The sequence below is a fragment of the Pinus tabuliformis genome, chromosome 6, assembly GCF_031772625.1.
Source record: "Pinus tabuliformis cultivar Carrire ecotype Pingquan chromosome 6, CPIR1, whole genome shotgun sequence".
Lineage (NCBI taxonomy): Eukaryota > Viridiplantae > Streptophyta > Pinopsida > Pinales > Pinaceae > Pinus > Pinus tabuliformis.
Genome location: NC_142292.1, coordinates 1,577,546,243 through 1,577,558,771, shown reverse-complemented (window position 1 = coordinate 1,577,558,771; position 12,529 = coordinate 1,577,546,243). Strand labels below are relative to the sequence as shown.

Sequence of the window (12,529 nt, the reverse complement as noted above, 5' to 3'; positions counted from 1 at the left end):
CTCCCCTAATGTTGAATGGTTATATTATTTAGGTGTTACAAAACAACTCATTGAAAGCCTATTTTTATTGGAATCTACTAGAACAGCTAAATTTACAAAGAGAGATTTAAGTTATTTTAGTTATTAATTAATAATATTTTTATTTCTCATTTTTAAATATTATATTAAAATTTACAATTTGACCATATAATTTTTTTGAAATATATTATTTTATGATGTTTTATTTTATTTTATGATTTTTCACTATTAAATCTCTTTTATATATATATATATATATATATATATATTTTAAAAATAATTTAATTTTGAAACGTCTATAGTTCGGAATTTTTGCTGTATTAAATTTTAAATAGTCCATTTTTTTTTCTTTTCAGATGTAATGATTTAGAGAGAAAATTGCTCACCCCATGATCCGACCCTGTTTAATCTCCACCTTACCCATTTGTCGTTTTCTCATAATTTCGGTATTGATTTTCTGCTTTTTTAGGTCCGCGAGAGGTGATAGTCTTCGATTTTGGCTTTTGTAAGAAAATCTGCTGTTTGGCAAGAAAACGTGTGACAGATGTGCCCTTCGAAATCATAAACTTGAATTGTCACATGCTCATTACTTGCCAAACAATTGAGCAGAAGAATCTAATATATATATATATACTCAACCCAACGGGCCAGTGCCATATCTGTTTGTTCCCAGCAGATGAGTTACCGGAAACGAATATCCAGGATGGGTGGATCTCCTTGCTGCTCAAAAGAAGGGCTCAACCGTGGGGCCTGGACTGCCAAGGAGGATATGATTCTGTCTGATTACATTCGAATTCAAGGCGATGGTGGATGGAGAAATCTGCCTCAGAAAGCAGGTGAATTTGACTATATCTCTTACTATTTCTTAATAGCGGATCTCAGTGAATCTCTTACAATTTAAGTTCTCTGTAGGGTTAAGGTATGTTAATCTTAATCAACTTAAAAGGCAAAAATTTGGTATTACAGGTCTTAAGCGGTGTGGAAAGAGTTGCAGAATACGGTGGTTGAACTATCTTCGTCCCGGCATTAAACGCGGAAACATTTCCCACGATGAGGAGGAACTCATTATTCGGATGCACCATCTTCTCGGCAATCGGTATGTCCACAATCACTGAAGATCATCTATTTACACACCAGCAGTTATTGATACGTCCTGTCGGTGTCTCGAATGTTTCGAATTATTAGTAGCAGGGTAACAGATTCATGCATTAAGTACTCCATAAGTTTCTATATATGTATATGCCTGCAAGTGGTCGCCGATAGCAGGACGGCTGCCTGGTCGAACAGACAATGAAATCAAGAATTACTGGAACACCCATCTAAGCCAGAAGCTGCGGTCAGTGAACCGATCTCAACCCTGTTCAAGTACTCAAAATCTGAAGACGGGATCAAAATCTCAAACTCTCCAACAAAATAATGTGTTCAGAACCCTTCCGCTAAAAATAACGGCGGCGGTGAAACAAGCAGAAATGGTAAGATCAAATGGTTGCAGTAACCGTAGTTCAGATTATGTAATTTTAAAGAAACTACCAACTTCTCGAAGTCGCCGTGCGACGTACTTGTGAATGATTCCATCACAGACGACGTTATTGTCGTTCAAACAGAAATTGAAAGCTCCACCTGTTCTAGGTCGGACCAGCAATCCCCACATTCCGATCAATTTGCAGGAGATGCAGCTACTTTAACCGACAGTTTATTATATTTAAAGGAGGTATCGTCTCCCCACTGGAATCTCCTCTTTTCTCCATCCCACTGTTCAATAGACTCTGGATTAGAAGAGTTCTACAGGGCCGCAGGGACAACCGAGTTTGAAGATATATCTTCTGATCAAAGGAATATGCAGCCAATTAATAGTTTTGTAGTCGCTGGTTATCAAGGAATGGAGAAATTTCATGATAACGATATACAACACAAAGATTGGATTCCTGAAGTAAATTATTTTTAGAAATCAATCTCAAGACTCACAGATGCAGAGCTTTCTACTCCGAATCCGGAGAGTTAGGGGAGGAAATAGATACAACCAAACTTGGCAGGAAAGACCATGGATAGATCCATCGGAAACGTCATCTACTAAGTTTCTTATTTATTTCATAACGAATGTAATTAATTTAAATTTCGGCAATGTGGATTTAATTTAATTCGCGTACATTGTAATAAGCCTATGGGATTTTCATTTAATAATCGTAGCTAGCTGATTCGTTTGTGATGGATTTTTTTACAGAGTTGTTGATTTAGCGATGGGTGGAAATTGAACCGCTTAGGGAAGAATATGAAAGGACGAATCTGAGGAGAATGAATTTAAAACACATTTGTTTAAGGTTCTTTAATTTCAATTTAAGTGGGATGTAATAGGTTGTTTTTTGTTTTTTAAATTAAGGGTTTAGATTGATATTTTTGGCGGTAGTGTATTAAATAGTTTATTAAGTTGCACTGATTTTTAATAAATTTAAGAAATTAGATTAGTGTTTACTGGTGCATTAATTTTTTAGGGATTTGAGATTATTCCAATTTTAATAAGTTTTTTTATGATAAATTCCTCATTATTATTTATAACATTTATTTATATAACCAAATTTTATTTAGCAAAATGGTGTTGGAAGACATTAATTCCAACCACCCTCATTAATGTAGTTGCTGAACTGTTCTAGATAATTCAGCAGATATTTTAGGCATAGTTTCTAGAAATGGTTGACAAAATGAGCAAGCTTCTTGAAGAAGCCACTAACCCACCAAATTCCAGAAGTCTCTCTGTTGTATATAAATATCTGTTTAGACATCGAATGAAAGTAAGCTCTGAGTTGGTTGTGTGTGCATCTCTGTATCTTTTCTCTCTCTCATATGGTATCAGAGCTGAGGGTTTCTGCTGTGTCTAGTGTGTGAGGATGAGTTGTGAAGAGCTCTGAGACAACTTAGTGTGTGCTGTGAGCTTGGGAGGTCCAGTAGCGGTGGTGGCAGTAGATGCACCTTGGACTGCAATCACAAGTGCCGTGATTACTGTTAGAATGGTGAGGTTGTGAGAGTTCTTCTACAAGTAGTGTGGTTGTGAACTCGTAGTCCCCTAGAGAGATATGTTTGTGTGTGAAGAACTAAAGACTGCAGCCGAGTGTTTTCTCTGTTGCTACCGGGAAATCCGTGGTGTGGTGAGAGTCGTGTGTGTGACAGTGACTGCTCAGCCATAAAAGAGCTGTGTGCTCTCTGATATCCAGCGTGGTGTGGTGCTCGTTGAAGAAATCAAAAGGACCACAGAGTTAAAAGAGTTGTGTGCTCTCTGATATCCAGTGTGGTGTGGTGCTCGTTGAAGAAATCAAAAGGACCACAGAGTAATGTGCGGAATGAAATCGTGAAGTGGTTGTTTGGTGAATTAATCTTTATGCGTGTGAAAACCTGGAGTTGAGTAGAAATTGAAGAGCGTTGAAACTGAAGGGCTGTGGATGCTGCTGAGGGTAGATCGAGCCAACTGGAGGAGAAGAAAGTTACTGCTGGGGATGATTGCTATTGGAATCTTTCCTGACAGATCATTGTTGGAGTGTTGCCTGGAGTGGGGTAGACTTGAGCCAGTAGTGAAAAGTTGTGTTGTTTTTGGTGTTGCTGCATGACCCACAGAGGGTCGAACAAAGCCGTGATTGTGAGTGATCAGTGGAGAGATTCTTGTGGTCATGATTGTTGGCTGATATTAAGTACATAAGCAAGGAGCAGAGGAATTATTAAGTACATAAGCAAGGAGCAGAGGAATTATTTTAGGAAAGCCAGAAAGGTGAAGATGAAACTGCACCAGCAAATAAACAAACATGGACCCCTTAGCAAGAAGTCAAAAATGAAATGTTTTGTTGTAACCATAGCTCAGACTTAGACCAGCAGGCATGAAAATTAAGAGTATAGTGTCTTGTGTTTTTGTTATATGGTTGGAATTAAGGGGAGTGTTGGAAGACATTAATTCCAAACACCCTCATTAATGTAGTTGTTGGACTGTTCTAAATAATTCAACAGATATTTTAGGCATAGTTTCTACAAATGGTTGACAAAATGAGCAAGCTTCTTGAAGAAGCCACTAACCCACCAAATTCCAGAAGTCTCTCTGTTGTATATAAATATCTGTTTAGACATCGAATGAAAGTAAGCTCTGAGTTGGTTGTGTGTGCATCTCTGTAGCTCTGCTCTCTCTGATAAATGGTCCATTACTTTTAATAAATTTAAAAGAGTAGATTCATGTCACGTGGTACCCACCAATTTCCTATTTCCTAGAGATTTAAGATTATTCCAATTCTAATAAGTTCCTTATTATTTTTTTGCAACATTCATTTATAATTCTTTTTTTTTCTTAAGTTAATTTTTATACTGGTTAATAGAGTAATTTTTTTATTATATTTATAAAATTTTCAATTATATCAATTACATTTATATTTTTAATATAATTATACTAATTTTAAATATAATTAGTATACTCTAATGTTAAATATTTTAATAAATATTTTAATTAAAATATTTACAGTGGGTAAACTGCTTCCTCTTAAATAGTACGAGAATGAACCTAAAACATTAAAATACTTTGAGAGGAATGGAATCACAAGTTTATCCAAAAAGTATTGATACCAGAAATCCCATGATTAAGTTTGGACAAGTTTAATGTTATGTGACATTGAAGTTTAACCATTCCCAACAAAGGTAGGTACCGATTAATAACTATTCAGTAATAATAGTAGGAATAAAAATTACTCCAACCTACAAAGAAATTTTGTTTAGTGAGAAAAATGTTCGCCATTGAAAACTGGAAATATAGATGAATCCGGAAATATCGAATTAATTTATTATATAATAGCCCCTGAATAATGGAGACCGGAAGCTGTTGCCATTTTGCTCAGCTTTGTTCTTTGAAATAAATTTTGATTAACTTCAACATTTAACGCTAACGAATTTTTTACATCAATAAAGTAGGATGTGTGGGCATAAAGTTATTCCACTTGCTTATTTTATAATTTTTCCATTGATTTTATATTCATTTAAGATGTAGTAGTTAGGAGTATCAATAGAAGAGTCATTCATAAAGTCATCCTATTACAAATTTGTAGTTTAAGAGGTAGATTAAATGCACTATTTTAGTATCTTTATATTTGTAATTGTAATTAGTTTATTAAATTAAATTTTGATTTTCAATCCATTTTTATGAATAAAAATAATTTTTTTAAAATTTTATTATAGTTATCAAATATTAAATTAAATAGTAGTTAATTATAAAAATAATTTTTGATTTTTATAAAAAATATAATCTAGTTTTACATTATTAATTACTAAAAATGCAATAATTAAATTATACGAAGCATTGAAATTAAATGTTATTAAAAAAATTGTGAAAATTAATATTATATTTGAGAAATTATAATTAATTAATATAATTTGGTTTTTATAATATTAATATATTTTGAAATGCAATATTTAAATATTAAGTGAATAAAAAATATGTTACAATTATTTTTATTTAAAAATTTTATATATCAACATAAGTAATTGTATGGTGTATAATTAATATTTAACAAGTTTACATAGCTATTTCAATATGAAGAGATATTACTATGTTGATATATTTAAAGTATTGAAATTATAATTTATAATGATAGAAACAATAAAATAAATTAATATCCCCGGATGCGGGTGAGGGCACGTCACACAGGGACGAGCCACATGTCCAGCATGTGCCGCCCCGTGCTAACAATGCCGCGTAATGGTTCTACGCCGCCAAGGTTTAAGGTTTAGTTGCCCGAGCTCTTGGCATTCAATGCCGAGCAGGGTGAAGCAATGGGAAGGCAGATTGCAGTTAATGCTTGCTTTGTTCGAGGGAATGATGCGAGTCTTCAAGGGGAAGGCGGAGCACTACCAGTTTATTGTTATGGTGAGGCAGGGGGGGTGCATACTCAGAAGGACTCTGGACGGGTGGGCGCTCCACCACCTCACATCGCAGTCTCAGTTTATCGTAGCAGTAACTCAAGCGCATACCTCAAGTGGGAGTGGCTCGCTGAGGGCTATTGGGGTATATTGGAAGCACGAAGTGAAGATTTACACTCAGGCAAAGACTGCTCTGAGGCCGCCAGTCCTGTGTGTGATCTTTGGCAAATTCTGCTCGGTGTTTGTTCTTACCACTCATTTCAGAAACTGCAATCCTGTAGCAGTTTCCACGGGGACCTCAAAACCACGAGAACAGTCCTGGAGCGAGAGGAAGGCGTCGGGGAATCTATGGCCAAACTGCGAGAAAGGCAACCGAGCAGAAGGGGACCTAGGCGAGGTGCATCCTCACGCCCCCCTGCAGCAGATGAGCACCATCACTGTTGCTGTTGTTATTGCTACAGGAGAGCGAGAGCTACACCAATTCAGGCTGGGCAGTTCATGGAGGTTGGCAGCTCAAATGAAGGAGAGCCACAGCTTCCAGCATTCGGCTCAGTCGTCTTCAACTTGGGCAGCTCGAAGGACAATGCAGCTATCAGTGCTCATATCTCAGTACTCTTTACTAAGGCACCTGACGGAAATGAAGGAGGAAAGCAACCAGTTTCGGCTGAGCCACTCCCAGAAGGCATTGGGGATGAAAGTCCAGTGCTGCAGCCACCAATCGAAGCTGGCACCTCTGGGAAAGAACTCCAGCAAGCCCCTTCTCATCCTCTGGAGCTGGAACCTCAGAACATTGCAAAGGAGCCTATGGACATGGGGCCAGGGGACCCTGCAAGCCAAGGTTGGAGCTGCTTCATTGTGGAGGAGCCCGAAGATTGATCCCCAGAAGCACACTCCGGCATACTCCTTTCTTTGTCGGCTCCGGTCCATGTCAAAGGTCTCAGCGGGTATTTGGGTTCTCCTCGTTACTGTGTTTGATAATCTTCAGTTCTTAATTTTGTCATACTTATGTCGGTCACATGTCTGGACAAGGTTCAGTGTTACTGTTTAGCAGCCTCTGCGCGGGCGTCTCATTACTGTTTAGTTCAATACTGTTGCAAGTTCTGGTTTAGTCTTGTCATTTTGGTCTTTTGTTTTAGTATGCTCTGGAGGAGTTTCAGTAAGTCCTGTAGGTGCTGCCCCTGCGAGGGAGCATTTTGTGTCATGCTAAGTTTTCCAAGGTGCCATAGCTGGCCCTGGATGGCCTGTTTCTCTGCTTGTAAAAATTACCTGTAAATATTATATAATAGAATAGATAGTTTTCACCGAGAAAAAAAAAATAAAAATTAATATTAAATTGAAATTAATGTTAAATTAATGTAGGTAAATTAATGATAGTAGTTAATGATAATCTATCGCAATGTATGAGTGGTAATTCAAATATGAAAAAATAGCAATTTATTAATTTGAATTTAGAGCAATGATTCAAGATATTCTCATAGTAAAATTCAATATGGTACAAAAAGAGGAAACGCTGAAATAAATCGATTTTCCAAATATATACTTCTTATATATAGAATTTCTATATGTTTACGTAAATTTGATATTTTTTAATTTTCATACTAATTTTAATATACTAATGCAAATGGATGTTTTTTTTAATTGTAAAAATTGTAAATAATATATTGTTTTCTTTCAAAAATACTAGATAACATATTTATTCTAATACAAAGCATTTTTTTACAAACTAAATATTTTATTTTATTTTATATTTTAAAATAAATTATGAGAATCATTATATATTTGGTTCTAATTAATGCACCGTAGATCTTAACATTATCAAACAATTCTATAATAACTAAGTATGAAGTATATCTAAACAAAAATATATTAAATTAATAAATGCAAGTGTGAAGCTTATATACGCTGACCTGATCTCTGTCATTGGTGGGGGTCCTTTTCCGTTGTTTCCTTCCTGCTTCTGGAAGGTTTCATGTCCTCTCAAAATGATCATCTTTTCCTCGCTGTTATATTGGAATAAAAATCTTTCTTGGGAGGTCCTCCAGAGAAAAAATTGGCAGGGGCCGAGCAGGTGTCCCATGTGCCTCAACGAAGTGGAATCAAATCTGCATATGTTCTTCCAGTGCGCCTCGACCCTCAATATCTGGTATGATTTCTCTTTACAGTTTGGGTTTCCTTACTTGATTTTTTCTTCTGTTCAGGAAGCTTTTATATGGTGGAGCAGGCAATCCTTGACCGAAAGGTCGCTGTTTATTATATCCTGTTGGTTTTTGTGGATTTGGCGAAATGCACATATCTTCCAAGGTTCAAGGGAACCCCTACATGTTGTTCTTCAGAAGATCCTGGTTTTCCATGAAGCTTCACACCAAAACGTCCTCTCGCCAAATGTTCATGATACATGACTCTGTGGGTGCTTATTTTCTGTCATCGATGGTTTTGTCTTTTTGGATCTCCGTTAATAGGAGAAGTAGTCGGATCCTTAGGTGGGCTGTTTCTTCCAGTTTTGTTAATTGTGGCAATATTGGGCAAGCGGGCTAGATGGATGTGTTTCATGGGTTTTTTTCCTAGTTCTGTCATGGTTAATGGATTATCTGTCTCTTGTTAATATGCAATTAGTGGGGGGCTTTATCATATAGCTCTTTCATCTATCATATGTTTTGGAATTATTGGGGAGCTTTTCTTATAGCTCTTTTATTTGCTTTATATACTGAAAACTTTTTATATTTTCTTAATATAAATCTATACTGGTTTTTTTTCTCAAAAAACTTGGCAGGAAAGACCGTGGATAGATCCAGATGAAAAATCATCTACTAAGTTTCTTATTACTTTATTTCAAAACGAATTAAAACGAATGTAACCAATTTAAATTTCGGCAATGTGGGTTTAATTTAATTCGGGTACATTGTAATATGCCGATGGGATTTTTATTTAATAATCGTGCCTAGCTGATTGGTTTGTGATGGATTTTTTTAGAGTTTTGATTTAGCGATGGGTGGAAATTGAACCGCTGCTGGAAGAATGTGAAAGGACGAATGAGAATGAATTTAAAACACATTTGTTCAAGGTTTTTTTATTTTAATTTAGGTTGGATGCAATGTGAGGTTTTTTGTTTTTTAAATTAAAAGTTTAGATTGATTTTAAAGAGAATATATTGTTTTAATGTTTATTAATGGGTGATAGCGTATTAAAGATTTTATTAAGTTGTATTGATTTTAATAAATTTAAAAAAATAGATTCGTGTCTAGTGGTCACTAATTTTTTAGGGATTTGAGATTATTCTAATTTTAATAAGTTCTTCCATGATAAAATCCTCATTATTATTTATAACATTTATTTATATAACCAAATTTTATTTAGCAAAATGGTCCATTACTTTTAATAAATTTAAAAAATTAGATTGCCACTTGGCACCCACCAATTTTTTAGAGATTTAAGATTATTCCAATTTTAATAAGTTATTATTATTTGCAACAATCATTTATAATTCTTTCTTCTTTTTTTTTGCTTTTTTTTTTAAGTTAAAATTGACCCACAATCTTTTTATACATGATTAATCAAATAAATGTGTATTGTTGCATTAATTTTTTTATTATATTTATATATTTTTCAACTATATCAACCACATTAATATTTTAATATAATTATACTAATTTTAAATATAATTAATATACTCCAGCATTAAATTTCTTAGTAAATATTTTAATTAAAATATTTACCGTGGGTAAACTGCTTCCTCTTAAATCGGACGAGAATGAACCTAAAGGATGAAATTACTTTGACAGGAATGGAATCACAAGTTTATCCCAAAAGTATTGATTCCCAAAATCCAATGATAAACATTGGGACACGTTTAATGTTATGTGACATTCAAGTTTAACAATTCGTAACAACTAGTCTTTAATAATAGTAGGAATAAAAAGAATTCCAACCTACAAAGAAATTTTGTTTAGTGATTGAAAACTAGAAATATAGATGAATCCGGAAATATCGAATTAATTGATTATATAATACCCCTTAATAATAGAGACTGTAAGCTGTTTGCCGTTTAATATTAATTAATTAATATTAAATTGAAATTAATGTTAACTTTATGGATGTAAATTAATATAGTAGTTAATGATAATCTATCACAATGCATTAGCGGTAATTTAAATATGAAAAATAGCAATTTATTGATTTGAATTTGGAAGGATGATTTAAGATATTTTCACAAAATACTTTTTAAGTAAAATTCAATATAGTATAAAAAGAGGAAAGGTAGAAATTAATGTTTTTTTTTTAATCATAAAAGTAAATTATATATATATATATATATGTATTTTCTAAAACTGTAGATAACATATTTATTCTAATATAAGGCTATTTTTTCATATGTATATTTTATTTTATTTGATATAAACTTATGAAAGACATTATATATTTTGTTCTAATTGATGCAGCCTAGGTCTTAATATTATCGAGCAATTTTATGGTAACACTAAAAAGTGTAAATATGAGGTATATCTAAACAAAAATATATTAAATTAATAAACATCATCATTATTATATATGTGGAATCTACATAATAGTATCTAATATGTTTTTGTAGATTCATTTCATTTCATTAATAATGAATTTGTTTAGTTTATATAAAAATAGCGTTAAAAGTATATTTATTGAGAAATATTTAAAAAATTGGAGGTTTTAATGTATTAACAACTTAAATCACCAAGTTTATTGCTCTAAACCTAAATCTAGTTGAAGTAAAAAGAACACACTTTGACACATGAGTTTTATTGGGAGGAAACCATACCACATGGGTTCATATTGCGGGATAGGTATTGAGGAAGAAATGAAAGAATATATTGAGTATATAGGGGGTAAAGTTTATTATATTGGCAATTATAAAAAATGGAGCACAAAGTTAATAAAAAAAATATAAAAGATATAAAAAATGTTAATAAAAAAATGGATACCTACAATATCTAGTAAAAGTAGCGCTTATTAAATTGGGAAGGTGTATTGGGTTTGTATTGGTAAGGGGTTAAATAATATGATTTATAGACGTATTTTCCAATATGTAGTCAAAATAAGGGTATTGTTTAGTATGCCGCAAACTCATGTGATATGTCAGAGGTTCATTAATTGAAGCCCCCATGACATTCTAGAGATTGTGTCCATTCTAGAAAACATGTGCATTTTAGAACATGTGCACATTTTACAAGTATCTGTGTTATTTTTTCACTAACATTCACAAGGTATACATAACATAAATAATTCTTGTTATTCAAAGGAATTTGAACATATGTCTAAAACTATTCAAAATCTTAGAAACTCTTTACCCTCTACATATCATTTACTTCTAACATTCACAAGATATACATAACATAAATAATTCTTGTTATTCAAAGGAATTTGAACATATGTCTAAAACTATTCAAAATCTTAGGAACTCTTTACCCTCTCCATATCATTTACTTGTTCAAAGTTGGATAATGTAAAATGGTCACAATTTTTGCTATACTTTTCACATTGGATATTACAGCCTAAATTATGACATAAACAACTTCTTTGAATATATCATCCTTAGTTTGGTTGAAATTTGTGTACCAAACTAAGAATCAAACAACTTCTTTGAATATATCTTTCAATATCGGTATGAGTTTGATAAGCTTGTGCATATATATAAGAGTATCTATGTGAACCTAAAGTCGGAGAACTCATGCTATATCTATAGTGCGGCTCATGCTGGATCTAGGGTGCTTGTGTCTGTAAACATTACCAAAATCAACTCTGAATTTTGTAACCATGGGCTTTGAAGTCTATAAACTTCTTCAAATTCGACTCTGGTTAATAAATATCTGTTATGATATCACTCTATTGCTTTCTAAAATTCTTATGCTCATTTGAGGTTCACATAAGATTCTAAAATGTTATAAAAAGTCATCGTAGGCTCATTTAAAGTTCACACAGGATTTAGAGTGTTATAAATTCTTAGTTGTAGGCCGGTAAGGGTTGCGGAAGACCATGGACAATTGCTATAAAAAGAATGTAATCGAATCGATAAAATCATAAGAAAATATAATTGACAAATTGGTGGTGTCGTAATTTAATTTGGAGATATAATTTTAAATCAATGTGTTAATTTTTTTAATAAATAAACTATATTTTTTTATGATTTAAAATAAATTCTTTTAATGCATAAATAATTCCTCTAAAATACTTGAAATGTTCAAATTTTACAAATAATTTGAACTTACGATTTTAAAAAAATCCCAGAAAGGAGCCCAAACATTGAATACATTGTACCTTACTCAAAACTGCATACATTATACTTTTGAAGATAAGGGAACGGGATTTCCCGTGTAACGTCAAGGCAGAAATTTGGAACGGAAGGCATTGCTCCTGCTAAGCTTCTTTTTTGTCGACGGAGTTTTTCCATTTAGGTTGAAATATAAAATAAACATTTGGACCTAAATATAGGAAGGGATAGAAATAACAAATATATTATAAAATGGTGTCGGAGGAGGTTGATGAATTGTTTGGATGATTAAAAGTGGTTAGAATTTGAGTTAAAAAATTTAATTTTTTTGTGAAGGTAGTGTTTCAATTATGTTTTTGATGGTGAAAATGTTATCAAAAACTTTTATGTACTTAA

The 12,529-nt window shown here is 33.0% G+C and overlaps 1 pseudogene; it reads left to right on the top strand.

Annotated features, from left to right (window-relative positions):
- The first annotated feature begins 721 nt into the window (after positions 1-721).
- On the top strand, positions 722-1,963 carry LOC149264832 (uncharacterized; annotated as a pseudogene).
- Positions 1,964-12,529: the final 10,566 nt, after the last annotated feature.